Below are 17,518 nucleotides of genomic sequence, written 5' to 3'. Positions count from 1 at the left end.
ACCTTCTTCCAGTTAGATAAAAAATGAAAGATGGGGGCAGCCTGGGGTGGCTCAGCAGTTTAGTGCCACCTTCAGCCCAGGGCCTGATCCTGGAGACCCAGGATCGAGTCCCACGTCGGGCTCTGCATGGAGCCTACTTCTCCCTCTGCCTGTGTCTCTGCCCCCCTGCCCCACCTTTCTCTGTGTGTGTCTCTCATGAATAAATAAATCTTTTAAAAAAATGAAAGATGAAGACATTGGCAGATGTGTCCTTTTGGTGGGGTAATGAGGAAATTAACATGTTAGGGGAAAGAATAGAGTTTAAGTGAATTCTGGCAATTATTTAGCAGTAATTTATGAGGTTTTTTTTAATATACTTGGTAACTTTATTGCTTTAAAGGAGGAACAAATATTTAAAATCAGGAAATAGTTAAGTAGAGAAGGGATTCCTGCCATTCCTGATTTAATATGAGGGACAACAGATGAGTGATTTGGGTTTATGCCTTGCCTGAGCTTGCGCAGTAATTGTTCATTTGTTCCAAGATAAGTGTCTCACAGATAATGGAAAGTCATCTGTTGTTCTAACTCACTTTTTCTTGTGCTCCTGCACAGACATCTCTAATAAATACTTCCTGTTATTGATGAAGGTACTGTGTTGCAGTGATTTGAAGCCTCCCCGAGTTTTCCAACATTTTGTTTATGGGAATTTTATTTGGATTCAGAACTCAACTCTGCAACTTTTTTTTTTTTTTTTTTAACTCTGCAACTTTTGAGTTAAGGGATTACATGTTTTGTAATGAAATTGTCACCCAGATAGGAGTTAACCAGCAATCCTCCTTCTCTCCTCTTTTTTCATTGGCCAGTAACCTTAGCACAGTCATCTCTCTTGTTATGACCTACTTGTCTTCTCCAGGCATGACTCCAAATGATCTTACAGAATCTTTTTTCTAGTGCCAGGTGAAATAATGAAAATATTTGTTTAGAAAGGAGTCAGAAACTGCTTTGCTTCTAGGTGCTGCTTGGTTGTGAAAGTGATATCAGCAAAGTTAATTGAGGAGATGAAGTGATGCTGTTACAAGAATTTTAAAGCAAAATTTGCTATAGGTAAATAAGTTAACAGCAAATTTTGTTGCTTGAGCTAAAAAATTAGCAAACAACTTCATTTGGTGGTATTAGCTTAAGATGGAATGGTTCTGGGTTATAAAATAGCAATTTATCAGGTTTGTTTTTAGCTCATTGCCAGTCACTGGTTTTTGTGGATTATCTCATTGAATTCCCACCTCATTGAATTCCCACCTCAACACTATGATGCACACACATATTGTTACCTATGTTTTGTAGATATGGAAACTGAATCACAGGGATGTTACATAATTTTCCAGTGTTAGCATAACTAGGAATTGATGAACTAAGACTCTGAGAACTTACCTATAAGAATCCTTCCTTACAGGCAGCCCCAGTGACTCCTCCATAACTCACTCAGAGTCTCCCTGTGTCTGTCCATGTTCTAAATCATATTGCCAGTTTTCTACTCATCCTGGCTTTAAGAATCCTGAACACTGGACCTGAGATAGCAAAAGTCCTTGTTATCTGTAAGGCTTAGTGAAGAAGGGCTGGAACAGTGTTATCATATGGTTTCTGGAGCTTTGGAATTGGCAGTATCTTTTAGGTTGGAGACTAGCATGTAAGGGAAGAGGGAGCAATTTTGTGGGTCATATATCTGGGCATGGCTTAGCTGAGTCCTCTGCTTCAATCTCTCAAAAGGTTGTAATCAAGGCATTGGCCAGAATGTGGTCTCATCTGAAGGTTCAAGTGGGAAAGGAACTGCTTTCAAGTTCACCTACAGGGTTGTTGGCTGGAGGCTGCCCTCAGTTCTTTGCCATGTGGGCTTCTCCACATCACTTCATCAGAGCAAGCACATAAGAGCTAGAGGGGTGCCTGGGTGGCTCAGTCAGTTAAGCATCTGACTGGCTCAGCTTATGATCTTGGGGTCTCTGCATTGTGCTCTCCGCTCCGTAGGGAGTCTCCTTGTCCCTTTTCCTCCCCCTCTGCTTCTCCTCCTGCTTGTACTGCCTCTCAAAATCTTAAAAAAAAAAAAAAAAAAAGCTAGAGAGTATACAGTTGACCTTTGAAAACCCTGTGGGCTAGGTGCCTAGCCCTGCCCCCTGCATAATTTTGCCTCCCCCAAAACTTAACTACTGGTAGCCTACTTATTGACTGGAAGCCTTACTGATAATATTAACAGTTGATTGACATATATTTTGTATGTATTATATGTTGTATTCTCAGAATAAAGTAAGCTAGAGAAAAGAAAATGTTCAGAAAAGCATAAGGACAAGAAAACATTTTTATAGTACTGTACCTATATTTATTGAGGAAAAATCTGCATATAGGTTGGCCTGGCCAGGACAGGAGTGATGGGCCTGGCTGGGGAATAGTAATGTTCTGGGTTCGTGGCCTTGGCTCAGCAGGGTCAGCTGCAGGGTGGTCTGAGGCAACAGTGGCCCGGAGGTACCCAGACAGCTATCCCAGCCACCTGGAGGTGTAGCACTGGCCATAGCCACTGGAAGCTTCAGCCAGCCACACAGTGAGCCGCCTCTGGGAGACCTCCAGACTGAGGTACTGCCCCATAAAGGGATTGATGCCTTGCTGGGAGGGGCCCCAGGTCTGCAGCCAACCTGATGCATAGCTGGGACAGGGAGTGGGGCACCCCTGCCCAGTCCAAACCTTGCCTCTGCTTCAGCCCAGCCTCCTGCCCACAAGACCCCAGGGTTCAGTCCCACCAGATCACCCACATGGGGTCCCCCAGGAGCTGTTGATGGTTTCCCTAGTACTCAAAGGGCAGCAGGTGTGACCCCTGTACTAATAGCCTTAGATTCAGTCATATGGAGACGAGTGGGCAGTTGTAAATAAATGGCTCGTGGTTTTTGCTGTCAACTCTTTAAAATAAACAAAACAAAATAAAATACTATGTATAAGTGGACCCACCCAGTTCAAACCCATGTTGTTCAAGGATCAACAGGAAAGGAGTATTAGAATTCACAGCCTTTGTAACCTAATCACAGAAATGATATCCTGTCCCTTTTGCACTATTCTGTTAGAAGCAAATCACTTGGTCTGGCCCTACACTCACAGGGAGGGGACAGCACGAAGGTACCAGTAGCAAGATTTGGGACTCGTTTGGGGCCATCTTAGAAATCTGCTTACTACAGGGCCTTTAATAATTTTTAGAGATGAAAAGGGGTCCTGAAATTAAAAAAAAAAAAAAAAAAAGAGAACTGCTAATAGACATACTAAACTTATGGGCTATGTGTGGGAGATAATCCCTCCCTTGAAAAGGTATTTTTTTGGAGTCAGAACTTGGGCCTGTAGAGTGAAAATAAAATGAGAAAGCCTCTGATTTTTATGTACCTCATTTTCTGAAGAGAGGCATCCTAATATTACATATTTATTACATAGTCATTTTCCAGCAGCATCTTTTAGGAAATGACACAAACATAACAGGAAAAATAGCAAGGTTATAAAAGCCAAAACATCTCTGAAATTTATCATAGCTGCCAGGAGAACACAAAGCACAATTTTGTCCTAGTCATTGAAACTTCATGTCATTAGTGGGAGGAGAGAATGTAGATACTTAGGGTACCTGAGTGAGAGATGAAAAAATAGCATCTAACTAACATTTGTATTATCCTGTAGGACCTGAGAAGCTAAAATGCTTGGTTTCTCATCCAGATTTTGAAAAGATTCCACTATCCATTTTGCCACTGTTTACTTCTGTGGTCTTAATCTCTATGGGCAAAAATTTCTTGATGTAAATGGAGCCACGATGAAGAAGGTTCTGTCTATCTTCAAAGTTTCTGGGGCGCCTAGGTGGCTCAGTGGTTGAGTGTCTGCCTTTGGCTCAGGTCGTGATTGCAGGGTCCTGGGATCTAGTCACAAATCAGGCTCCCTGCATGGATCCTGTTTCTCCCTCTGACTGTGTCTCTGCCTCTCTGTCTCTCATGAATAAATAAATAAATCTGATAATAGTTTTTTTTTTAATATTTTATTTTGGAAAGAGTTGTTTGAGTAATGTGTGTATAAGTTATTTGAATAATGTGCATGTGGCAGCCCAGGTGGCTCAGCAGTTTAGTGCGCCTTCGGCTGGGGACGTGATCCTGGAGATCCAGGATCGAGTCCCATGTCGGGCTCCCTGCATGGAGCCTGCTTCTCCCTCTCCGTGTGTCTCTGCCTCTCTCTCTCTCTGTGTCTCTCATGAATAAATAAAAAAAATCTTAAAAAAAATGTGCATGTATATTCTGAATTTAGAAACATTGCGGGAATTTATGTGTGGTAATTCTTTGGAGTGTAATGCTCTTTAAGGACTCTGGTAGTTATATTTTTTAACTTGAGAGTTTAACTGTAGCATATGTTATAAATGATAGACGTTAAGTTAGTAGATTAATTTGTTTACTCTGTTCCATAAAACAGTCCTCTAAGACTAGAATAACTGATTTACTCACTGATTTTTAACATTCATTGTTACCCGTCGAGTATGATGTTAATACTGAATTATGTACATCACTTATTCTTAAACCCCCTTAACTTTAATCAGAAAAGATAGCTCCTGTCCTGGAAGAACTCCCAATTTAGCTTGGGGGAGGGGAAAACAAATGTATCACTGAAAATTACAATACCCTGTGATAAATACTGTGAGAATGTAAACCCAGTGTGCTCTGGACAAATAGAAGAGATTCACTTAACCCAGCTGTTTAGCAGGGAGGAGGGAGAGAGCGAGCCAGGGGAGACATGTCAAAGAAGACCTGGAAGGCTAGTAAAAATTAGGTGGGGTAAAAGGGGATCAGGAAAGTCCAGTACACTCTTCTGTAGTGGACTGAACACAAAAGCATCTAAATAACATTTTAAGTTCTTAGCCAGAATAGGACCTAACATTCCATATAATGCTTATTACGGTCCAGTCACCATTCCAAGTATGTTCTATGTATGAACTCCTTTCATTTTCACAATAACACTATTATATAGGTATTCTGTTCATCCCCATTTTACAGATGAGAAAACTGAGATGCAGAAAGATATATGAACTTGTCTGGGAAATAGCATGGCTAGGAAGTTGAAGAGCTGCAGTTGAAACCCAGGCTGTCTGATTTCAGAGTTGGGGCTTTTACTATGTGAGGAATTAAACTGTGGGTTGCATTGGAGATAAACCCTTTTCAATTAACTTGTATTACTGAAGCAAATATATTATTTCTGTAAAATGAAAGCAATGGATCCCACCCATTTCTTTCTGCTTCTGGAGGAATGTTGGACATCTTTATCTTCTCCTTGCCTCCAAAAGGCTCAGTTACCAGCTCTCTTAAACCTCAGCATGAGCCAACTTTGTTTCTGCTCCCTTGCATACCAGCCTTTTGCTTCTTATCTCCAAGCTTCTTTGAACATAATGTAAACTCAACTCCCTTCCTCTGCTAAACGCCTTTAATTTCTTCCTCCACTCATTAAAATCTGGGTTCTAAAGAGAGATTCATGAGGACACTTGCTGGATTGTGGAGGACCAGCCTGCAGGACTGTGCCTTCTATTTTTAATTTTGCTAATAGTGCTTGGAAGCCCAAGGTATATGAGTGGAGAAGGCAGTCAAATGGAATCTGCGAGGACTGGGCTTTGTTGGGATATATAGCAGAAGGACAAGGAAGCCAAGGAGTAGAAAATATTGACAAGAAAGTATTAATGGACCTTGTGGTCTTTGTGGAATTGAGACAGAAATGAAGAAAGGAGTTATTAATGGTCTCAGGGGAAAGAGTTTGGGGCAGGAGGTCTGCCTGACTTACTGGATGAGTTGGAGAGTAGTTGGTCTTTCATGGGGTTGAGGGAGTGACAGATCCAGGAGTAGGGTTGGATTGAGAGAGTTTAAGATATTAGAGGAAGAAGAGTTCTAGGTGGTGATGGAGTTCAGGATCTGGCCATTGATGTGAGTGACTGAAGGAACAGTTATTAAGTGGAGGCTACTGATTCCCTCTGGTGAGGAGGGGCCTTATGTGTACAGCAGTGAACACTGATGAGCCATGAAAGAATGAATGCAGAATTTGCAAAATGCTTTTTATTTATCTCTGTCCCTTGCTAGCTGTTAAATGATAGATACTCGTTTTATTAATGGGGATGTATTTACCTTTGTAATTGACATTTTATTTTTGTTTGGATAGAATAATGCAAAGGCTTCAGTGAAAAGGAACATTATTTGTATGATCAGATTCTTGTATGTGTCTTATTTTTGGTATGTTTCCTAACATAATTTCTCATGTTAGCAGTGTTTTGACCTTATCTGTCATTCTGGACAATCTGTTCTGGCATTTTCTTTCCAGAAGTCAAAGAAGAGAAAGGATATGAGATGAAGATGTGGATGGACACTCATCTTGAGCTCAGAGTGTTTGAATTATGCTGATGATTTTGGGGAATATTCACCTGAGTCAGGTAGACAGAAAGCTGTAATCATAGCTTAGGAAATATTGTTTTCTTTTTGTTGTTTTTATTTGTAGGTTCTTACCAGAATTTGAATTATGATGTTTAAATTTTAGTAAAAACGGAAAATGATGCTTAATAGTACTTTTATTTTTGAGGATGTCACCACAAGAACATCAGAGGGAAAAATGTAATCTTATGTTTGAGAGAATTAGTTTATTGTTGTTAGCCTCTCCCTGAAAGGATACCACTTTGGGGCTAAACATTGATGTATACAAGCAACAAACAAAGTTTGTTGGTTTTCTATGAGCTTTGGCATAACTATACTTTAAGTGGACTCTGGGAGTGCCACTCCCCATGCTACCCTCTACCCCCAAAGCTGCCTTTTTAAAAAAAGTCAACAGAATGGATCAAATAGAGTCTAAAAACTGGTTTCTAGTCATCTTCTAAACAGAGGAAAACTAAATGCCTGGAATATATTACATACTTCAATTTTCTTGTGTACTAGAGTATTATTTTAAAATATGTATCTTAACACCCTGTCTTTTTATTGTAAATTATTTTATTTCTTCAAATTTTATTACCTTTCCTACTTATGTTTAGATTAGATAAAAAATGAGTACACATACCCAGTCTATTTTGCTAGGATTCTATAAAAATAAATTAATGTGTTATTTTAGTAGTTTCAGAATTGTGTTCCTCAAGAGATCAGTAAAGATTTAACCAACAATAGTTTCAGGTAATAATAGTGAGATTTCTGTGTGTGAGAAAGAGAAAGGTATTAAAAGAAAATCTCATGAGCAGACTATGAGGTTTTTAGCTTTAAAAGTAATCTTGAATTCATTTGTACCTCAGAAAATTAGGGCCAATATTTACCAATATTTCCCGGAGTATGGAGAGAAATAGAGATTAGAGAAAGAGTTTCAATTAATGTTAGTGGGAAATTTTCATTTTAATTTTCTTTCATCTTCTCTCCATATCAGGTACTAGGAAAATAGCATTTTTCCATTAAAAGATCATACTTCTTAGAAATTCTCCTGGTTTGACAGCATGAGCTTGTTGTTCTGACTATAGAGTGTTTCCTGCTTGACATAGTAGGCTTTGCAAAGTGAGTGAAGACTCCATACCATTTTTGTCATCACTGAATGTATGGTGTGACAGGCTTCATGATGTATAATGTAAAATGATTTCCTGTATTTTGTCACAATTATGAGAAAATTGATATGACATAATATTAAGCTTTTCCTGTTTCTTGATATATGGATTATTTAAGTCAAACACATTTCTTTTCTAAGGGTTGGCAGTTTTCTCCCAAGTTTTCTTATATTTTATGTCATAACAAAATCGCTTTATATGCTTCTACAAATGAAGGCCATTCTATTTGCTATTAGGATTATCTGAATAGACCTCTGGAGAGACTATATTTAGAACCAGTAGTTCAGGTTTCATGTGTTCTGTCTTTGCAAATGAGGAGAAGCACAGATGTTTGCAGTTTCTTTTAGAATATCCCTACAGAACAGCAGTCCCCACCAATTCCTCCCTGAAAGACTTGAGGAATTCAAGTGGGCTTTTCCAGAGTTCTAGCCAAACTTAATTCCTGTATGGTTTTCCGTGTTGAAGAAGCTCATGCAGGAATTGCTAATAGGAAATTTTGTGGGGGGACCCAAGATCCTCAAATCTGTTTTCAGTGTTAATTTTTTTCTCACCACGAAGGGGAACTAGCACCATAATAAACTCCATTGTTGATCATCTGAGAGCACAAATCAGATAATTATCTGTATTCTGTATAATTGCATAGTTAAGTTACAGCTTTTATTAGATTTGGTTTTTTACTTTTTGCAAACTCCACACCCAAGAATGTTCATAATTGAACCACAAGTGGCCAAATGAATAGTATTTCTGGGCAGTAAGAAAGATTTAAAAAAATTCTTTCAAAGTGTAACTGTACTTGATAGTTTCTTGCTCACACCAGCATCAAGTTAACATGGATGACAAGTTTATAGCTTTCAATCTGATGCATGTTGACAGTAGGGGGGGAAAAGCATGTATCCCTCTAGGATGGCATTTCTAATACTTCCTATGCCAAAGACTGCTGCCTGGCATTTTGCCAGGAGCTTTGGGTATTGACTGATTTATGTATACATTTAATTCAAATTTACATAATCTAATTGGGCCTTTGGGTTTTAAAAATGGCCTTGTTTTATTGCAGTACAGTGTTCATTACAATGCATATTTTTAAATGGGCTGGCCCAAAGAGCCCGTTATGATGAGTTTGCTAATGAAATATGTCTGAAACTTGGACAAACTTGATCATCGAGGGACAAGTTCACTTATGAGGCCAAGAGTTTCACTTCAAAAGAGAAGCCTACAGTATTTACTTTTAATGGTTTGAATTATGTTTTTATCTCTCAACAGCCGAAGAGTTTGTATTTGAGGGTCAGAGACAAAACTTTTAGCCTTTGAGAATTTACTCTCTTGTACAACAGGTGTCATTTGTTTCCCCACTAAAATGTTTCATCCTTTATTTTTCTAGTTTTTTTTTTTCCCAAGAGTGAAACTTGGAACAATATTAAGAATTTTTTCTTTTTTAGATTTTATTTATTTTAGAGAGAGACAGAGAGTGTGCCTGAACATAAGCGAGGGGGGAGAAGCAGAAAGAGGGGGCAAGAGTGGAGCCTGATGCCGGCCTAGGTCCCAGGACCCTAAGATCCTGACCTGAACTGAACTCAGGAGCTGATAGTTAACTGACTGAGCCACCCGGTGCCCCCTATATAAGGATTTTTTTTTTTTAATTTTAAAGAAAAAAAGTTCCCCTTAGATTTTTTTAGTTTTAACTTGGTGCTAGGTTTGTTTGTCTCAGTGTGGAAAAGAATAGAAAATACTGGCTGAAGGAAATTTTGATGTCTTTGTTGTATTATTTCATTTTTTCCTATTCCCTGCTTTTACGATGCAACTAGGGGGGAAAAAAAAGGAACATCTGTTTTGTGTGGAGAGTCTTACTCCTGTCCACTTGCAGTCCCTGCCCTGATAGGTGGTTCTCACTCTGCTCTGGCATTTAGGACTGTGTACCCCTAGGCAAGCGATCGGTTCAGATGGACAGTTTCTCAAGTGAAGCCAACCACAGTTTCTGTTTGTTTTTGTTTTTAGATTTTATTTATTCATGAGAGACAGAGAGAGAGAGAGAAAGGCAGAGACACAGGCAGAAGGAGAAGCAGGCTTCATGCAGGGAGCCCAGTGTGGGACTTCATCCTGGGACTCCAGGATCACACCCTGGGCTGAAGGCAGGCACTAAACTGCTGAGCCACCCAGGGATCCTGACAGCTTCTGTTTTGGGGGGAAACTATGGAACCTAAACCCAGTCTGATGAAAGGCAAGAGTGACTGCAGTTAGCTGGGGACCATGTGACACCCAAGATTAAAGTCCAAATAAGAGAGACATGTTGAAGGGAATTAGGAGGGGTGGGAGAGGGAGAAGGAGAGAGAGTGAGTGAGTGAGAGAGAGAGAGAAATCAGGTCTTGAAGATATTGTTTGAGGGTCAGTAATATGTTCTTCTTCTGGCAATTCCAGTTACTTGCATCACCCCCACCTCCTCCTTCACCTTTTTTTTTTTTTTTTAACTTAGCTGTGTGTATTAGGTTTCTTGTGCCTTAGAATTAATAGGATCCTTAACTGATAGAGAAACGATGATTTGTTGTTGTTTTTGAGACAGAAGAATAGATGGTGGGAGTAAGGTGAATTTGTAGCTGAGGAATTGGTAAGCATATTCACACACCAAATAACCTTGAGTTCCTAAGTTGGAAACAACTGAGGTTAGGTGACTTGTTAAAGATCAAGCATCCGACAAGTAAGAGCTGAGCCTAGAATTCAGATCTGGGACTTCCAACTCAGTGATTTTTATACCATATTATCTTACTTATGCTAACAGAGGTGTTTAAAAAAAATGTTAGTCTTTTGATCAGCTGCCTGTGGATAAAGGGAGACATGAATTTTTTTTTCTTTTGGTGATGGTATTTGAAAAACTCTTTGGAATATAGCAGTACAAAGACTTTCCTGCTCTGAAGAGCCTCAGTGTATATCTATTGATATATTAGGGTCTGGGTACTCTGGTTATAGTTACACAAATCTTTATTTTGAGGCAGTCATAATTTTGAGTTGCTTCGGGGAGAGAGATACTTATAAAGCAGTAAAATCCTGTTTGAATGTAGCAGTGCCTTTTCACTGTCTGGATGTGCTTGTGGAAAATGTCTCCCTAGGACCTTTAATTTTGTTCCTAAATTTATAACAGAGTCACTTCTTGATGCTATCTATTGCTCAAGGTACTTTTGGTGATAAGATTGTTATTAAGTTGGGTAGGTGAGCTGTAGACTGTGTCCTGCAGGGAGCCATTTATTGTTTTGTACAAGAATAGGTAGTGCTGAGGAATCATGTCTCATTTTGGGCATCAAATGGTCTCTCACTTTAAAATCTGACATTGGCACTACTTTTTCCTTGATTTAAGCAGAAAAACCAGCAAATGCTCATATGAGCATGAGAAAGATAACTTAAAAACAACCCCTTTTGAGGCATTGGCTCTGTTTTATTTGTTCTATGGAAAATAAAAACGAGGAAGAACATTACAATAACATGATATATACCTATGTCCAAATGATGAGAAGTAGATGGCAGTTTGGTTCAGTGTCAGTTACTATAATTCTTTCCCCTAGAAAAATATATTTCTTTTGAGCCCCAATATTGATTTTCAGTTGGAAGTGTTGGAAATATACAGGGCTAAGAATATAGTAGCTTGAAATCTAAAGAAATTTGCTGAGAAGTAAAGTAAAGGTGTTAGTTATTAAACACTGAGGAAGAAGAGTTTTAGAGAATATGGACTATAAATGACTGGCTTTGTAGGAAATACTAAGGGATCTGTTTAGATAAGACTTTGGCAACTAGTTGTAATAATACCATCATTTATTTATCATTGATGTTGTGCCAGCACTGTGCTTAACTGTATTATTTTGTTTAATGCACAGGAGTCTTAGGATGCAGATGGTGTTTTAAACCCTCATTTTACAGCAGAGAAATCTTGAAATTTAAGTTAAATAACTTGCCCAAGGTTTCAAAGCTAAGCTATAAATATTAGAACTGAGATTTGAACCTAGGCACACTGATTCTTAGCCCCACTTTTAACCAGTATGCTCTACTGCCTCTGGTTGTGTTGTAACTTCAGAAGTGACCACAGATAAAATTTACCTCATTTTCTGTTATTTCTCATGGTGTGGGTACATCTCCATCTTTTGGGGGCAATGACTTAAGGGGACAAGAATCAGCAATTCCTCCCCATCACATATTCTTCATTTTCTTCTCTCTCTCTCTCTCTTTTTAAAGATTTTATTTTTATTTATTCATGAAGGATACAGAGAGAGAAAGAGGGAGAAGTGGGCTTCCTGCAGGGTGCCCATTGTAGGACTCCATCTTCAGACCCTGGAATCACACCCTGAACCAAAGGCAGATGTTCAACCTCGGAGCCACCCAGGCATCCCTTTTCTTCCTTTTCTGAATGTGATCATTAGGTACTTCTTGTCATCCTGGTTATTATCTACTTCTATCCTTTATTTCCTTCATAGCAATTACCATAAATTGCAAATCATTGTATAATTACATTAATTTCTTTGTTTATATTTTTTTCTTCCTCACTAGTAATATCCTGTATTTAGCCTTTCCTAGTGTCAGGTGTGTTCTGTATATTTTGACTGTTATGATTATTTCTAATAACTCTTTCAGATAGATAACAGTTAGAAAAATTAAAGCATGAGGAGTTTAAGAACTTGCTTAAATTTACACAGGATACAGCATGGCTGTTGCTCTTAGAGGCTGACAAACTTTTTCTGTAAAGAGCCAGGTGGTAAATATTTTAAGCTTTTGAGACATTTTGAAAATATGATGTAGGTTTTCTTTTTTTTTTTTTTGGATGTGAGTACTTCTATAACAAGAGAGGGAACAAATTCCATGCATTTTTATTTTTTTTCATTTTTATTTATGATAGTCACACACACACACACACACACACACACACAGAGGCAGAGACACAGGCAGATGGAGAAGCAGGCTCCATGCACCGGGAGCCCGACGTGGGATTCGATCCCTGGTCCCCAGGATCGCACCCTGGGCCAAAGGCAGGCGCTAAACCGCTGCGCCACCCAGGGATCCCTCCATGCATTTTTAGTCACTGAAATTCGAAATACTGTAATTGGTTAAAAATTTTTGTAATACAGATCTATTAATGAGAATAATAGAATTATTGGGGGGGGGTAACATTTCACTTAATTGGAGTTCAAAGTTAGTGTTCCCTATCATCAAATCAATTGAAATGTTCTTCTGTAAAAACTATTTTTAACTTGTGGACCATACAAACCAGGCAGCCGGCCAAATTTTGCATGCAGTCTGTAGTTTGCCAACTCCTGTCCTTAACTGCTACCATGGTACTTAATCTTACCAAGGTGGTGATTCTCCATACAGGGTGCATGTTACAGTTACCTGGGAGCCTTAAATTAGAATTTCTGCCAATCATTATTGTGGGAGCTAGGGAAGCAGTGACAAACACAATACAAATCCCTGCTTTTATGAAATTAGCTAGTGTTAAATGCTAAGTAGGAAAATAAAACAGGGAAGGGAATATAGGGCAAGGTGTTTTGGGAGGATTGCAATTTTAGGTAGGGTGGTTAGGGAGGTTCTCCCTGGGAAGCTTTGAGGCCCCTGTGTACCTCTCCCCAGTGTCATCTTTTCCAAACCTTCAGATAACCATCATTTTTCATAAATATGTAGTATAACTCTGAACAAGGCTTTTAAAACATGTGTAGAAAAAAAAATTAAAAAAATAAAACGTGTAGATATGATAACATATTTTTGTGCAACTTTTTATGCATAACAATATTTTAAAAATTCATTTCATATTAATATGTATCACTTTAATCCTTTTACATATCAGTTATCTATCACTTTGTAACGAATCCAAAACTTACTGACTTAAAATAACAACCATTCATTATTGCTCAAGAGACTTGGGTCAGCTAGGTGACTCACTTATCATGGCTAGGCTTGTTCATGTATATCTATGGCTAGCTGGGTTGGCTGAAGTTTTGGTAGGTCAGAATGCTTTGGTGGAGACAACTTGTTCTCTGCTTCACATATTTTATCCTGTAGGAGGTTAGCCCAACATTGACTGAGCAGGGTCACAGGAGAGCAAGAGGAAGTGTGCAAGGCCTGGAGGCTGAGGCTAGGAACTGTCACGTTCTTTTATTAATACACATTAATGCACATTTCTACTGTTTCTAATTCTTGGCACTTATAAGCAAGGCTACTGTGGATAATGTTGTGTGCATTTCCTTGGATACATGCACTGCAAGAGTTTCATTAAGGTGTGTGTGTGAACGAGAAAGAGAATGCATGTGCAAAATATGTATGTACTTACATAAACTGGAAGTGAAATTGTATGCTCATTTTTAGCTTGACTACATATTGCCAGAGTGACTGGATCAATTTACAGTCCTACTAAGTAGTGTAGTTCTCATTGATGCACATCTTTGTGAAGAAGTTTTTGTTTTTTGCCAGCCCCCAATGGGTGTGAAATGGTATCTCTTAGAAGGTTTTGTATTTTCTTTATTATTGAGGTAAGCACCTTTTCATACCCTTATTGACCATTGTGTTTATTTTGTGAATTGCCAGTTGATATATCTTACCCATTTTTTTAAGTAGTCTTTTTTTTTTTTTTTTTTAAGATTTTATTTATTTATTCATGAGAGACACAGAGAGAGGCAGAGACCTAGGCAGAGGGAGAAGCAGGCTCCCTGTGGAGAGCCCGATGTGAACTCGATCCCAGGACTCCGGGATCATGCCCTGAGTCAAAGGCAGACGCTCAACTGCTGAGCCACCCAGGGGTCCCTATCTTACCATTTTTAACTGGATTGTTTTATCTTTCTTTGATTTGTAGACAATTTTTTGGATTCTAATCCTTTATTGGTTTTATGTGTTATAATACCCTTTCCCAGTCTGTGATTTGTCTTTGCATTTTTTTTTTTTGTCTTTGCATTTTTTTAAAAGAAGACTTTATTTGAGGGAGAGGGAGACCAAGGGGGGGAGAGGAACAGGGGGAGTGAGAGGGACAAGCCGACTTGGCAAAGCACAGAGCCAGAAGGAGGGTTCTGTTGATCCCAGGACCCTGAGATCATAACCTCTGCTGAAAACCAGGGTCAGAAGCTTAACTGACTGCCCCCCTGGTTCCTCTGTCTTTCCATTACTTAAATCTTGATTTTAAAAGTTTTTAATTTTAATACTGTTGAGGGACGCCTGGGTGGCTCAGCGGTTGAGCATCTGCCTTTGGCTCAGGGCCTGATCCCGGATTCCTGGGATCGAGTCCCACATCAGGCTCCTTGCATGGAGTCTGCTTCTCCTGTCTCTGCCTCTCTTTCTGTGTCTCTCATGAATAAATAAACAAAATCTTAGAAAAAAAAATTATTTTAATACTGTTGGATTTTAAGCCTTTTCTTTCATGGTTTGTATTTTTTATGCCTTATTAAAGAAATATTTCAGGGATCCCTGGGTGGTGCAGCGGTTTGGCACCTGCCTTTGGCCCAGGGTGCTATCCTGGAGACCCGGGATCGAATCCCACATCGGGCTCCCGGTGCACGGAGCCTGCTTCTCCCTCTGCCTGAGTCTCTGCCTCTCTCTCTCTCTCTCTCTCTCTCTCTCTGTGACTATCATAAATAAATTAAAAAATAAAATTAAAAAAAATAAAGAAATATTTCTTTCCTTTTCCAATTTCAAAATCTTATATTTTCTGGAAGTTAAGAAGTTTGTTTTTTCACATTTTGGTCATAAATCAGCTTTGAATTTATTTTTGTGTATGGTGTGAGGTCAGGACATACATATGGATTTGCAGTTCTTCCAAGGCAATTTGTTGAATTGTTTTTTTCCATCTGCTTTTAAGCAATGTCAGCTCTGTCATACATTGAGTTTCTATGTGTACATAGGTTCTGCATTTCCTTTAATGTGAATTTTTTTATATAGTGTCAGGGAGGAAGACCTTCCTCTGCCCTGTAGTCCTTCCAGCTGGACGCAGAATCAAATTGACATGAGACAGATTAACAGGAGAAAATCAAATTTAATAGATGTATGTATGGGGCATCCATTCAGACATGAAATTCTGAAGACTTTAAAGCCACAGGAAGCTTCTAGGAGCTAAGGCAAAAGGGGAGGGGCTGAGCACTCATAAGGGAGAAAACTCATTAACAAAAAAATGAATGGATTTGTTTTGAAAAACAAGACTGTTCTGTTATGCAAATGATGCCTTGAGTAAAGGGGGCCTCTGTTAATACACTGCTTGCTCCTTGTTACAGGCTCTCTTTTTCAGTGTAAATCTAGGCAGTTAGGGAGAAGGCAGAGAGCCTTCTTGCTTACTCTGGGTTTTTATTACTTTTAACTTGAAATCATCTTTATGCCAAAGGGGCATCTTCTGGGGCAGACTGCCCAGGCCACTACACAATAGAAATGCCTACTTTTCACTTTTGAAGCTGATACTTTTAGTTTCCTACAGTAATCCCCCATCATCTGTGGTTTTACTTTCCATGGTTTCAGTTACCTACAGTCAGCCGTGGTCCAGAATCAGCTGATCCTCCTGACACTCGTCAGAAGGTCAGTAGTAGCCTAGTGCTACGTCACATGCCTACGTTATTCCCTCACTTCATCTCATCACGTAGGCATTTTATCACCTCGCATCATCACAAGAAGGGTGAGTATAGCACAGTAAGATATTTTGAGAGGGTACATTCTCTTTTTTTTTTTTTAAGTTTTTTTTTTTTTTTAATTTTTATTTATTTATGATAGTCACAGAGAGAGAGAGGCAGAGACATAGGCAGAGGGAGAAGCAGGCTCCATGCACCGGGAGCCCGACGTAGGATTCGATCCTGGGTCTCCAGGATCACGCCCTGGGCCAAAGGCAGGCGCTAAACCGCTGTGCCACCCAGGGATCCCGAGAGGGTACATTCTCAAAACTTTTATTGCACTGTATTGTTACAACTGCTCTTTTTTTATTATTATTGTTGTTAATCTTTTACTGTGCCTAATTTTTATTTTATTTTTTTGTGCCTAATTTTTAAATTAAACTTAATCATAGTTATGCATGTATGTATGTATGTGAAGAAAAAACTAGTATATACAGGGATTCTGTACTATTGGAGGTTTCAGGCACCCAGTGGAGGTGGTGGAACATATCCACCATGGATAAGGAGTCACTGCTCTAATGTGTTATTGCCTAAGTAGTCCTGACTGAGATAGGATCCTTAATTCCTTTGGATAATAATAATAATATGTCTTTGTTGCTTAGTGTGTGCTAGATTTCTATTCTTAGTGCTTTAATGAATTTTAGTTCATTTGGTCCTCATAACCATACTATGAGTTAGCTGATTCTGTTCTCATTTTAGAGATGAATAAACTGAGGCACAGAGGAAGCCTGGGTAGCTGGGATTATGAACCCAACCCAGCTGGCCTGAGGGTCTCAGTTTTAACCACTATGCTCTGCTCTCCTTCATTTGAATGAGTTTATAAGTTACTTTTCTAATCTGAAACATTTGAACCGTAGATTTAACTATATCTCAAGGAAAAAGTTTGTCCGATTACGGATGTTTAAGGAGGTAATTATTAGAATGAGGCAGGCAGGGCCATGAAGATTTATTGTAATTTGTTTTTAAAATTTATTTGGCTTCCTAAAATGGTCATCTTTGCAATTTCCTTCTCTCCCTTCACATTGCATGTAAGGAAAATGTAGAAAATGATTTTGTGTTTTGGAAAATGTTGTGTTTTCAAATTTCTGGACTTTATTTTTTTTTTATTTTTATTTTATAAATTTATTTATTTATTTATTCATGAGAAACACAGGCAGAGGGAACCCGATCTCAATCCTGGATCCTGGGATCATGATCTGAACCAAAGGCAGGCGCCCAGCCGCTGAGCCACCCAGGCATCCCTGAAATTTCTGAGTTTTTTTTTTTTTTTTTTTTAAATTTTTATTTATTTATGATAGTCACAGAGAGAGAGAGAGAGGCAGAGACACAG

At 38.9% G+C, this 17,518-nt stretch overlaps 1 protein-coding gene across 5 annotated transcripts in view; it reads left to right on the top strand.

The window, feature by feature from the left end:
* The window catches only part of POU2F1 (POU class 2 homeobox 1), a 187,918-nt gene that overhangs the window by 22,447 nt on the left and 147,953 nt on the right, over positions 1 to 17,518 (top strand). Inside the window, exon 2 of one of the 5 annotated variants that reach the window (XM_035719385.2) lies at positions 6,334 to 6,442. The exons of the other annotated variants lie outside the window; for them this stretch is intronic. The gene's annotated coding sequence lies outside the window, so the exon portion shown is untranslated. The remainder of the gene's footprint in view (positions 1 to 6,333; positions 6,443 to 17,518) is intronic. 5 annotated transcript variants of the gene reach the window in all.

This window comes from Canis lupus, chromosome 7 (genome assembly GCF_003254725.2).
Source record: "Canis lupus dingo isolate Sandy chromosome 7, ASM325472v2, whole genome shotgun sequence".
In the NCBI taxonomy this organism is placed as follows: Eukaryota; Metazoa; Chordata; class Mammalia; order Carnivora; family Canidae; genus Canis; species Canis lupus.
The sequence above is the reverse complement of the archived record's forward strand: the minus strand, read 5'-3'. Positions and strand labels throughout refer to the sequence as shown.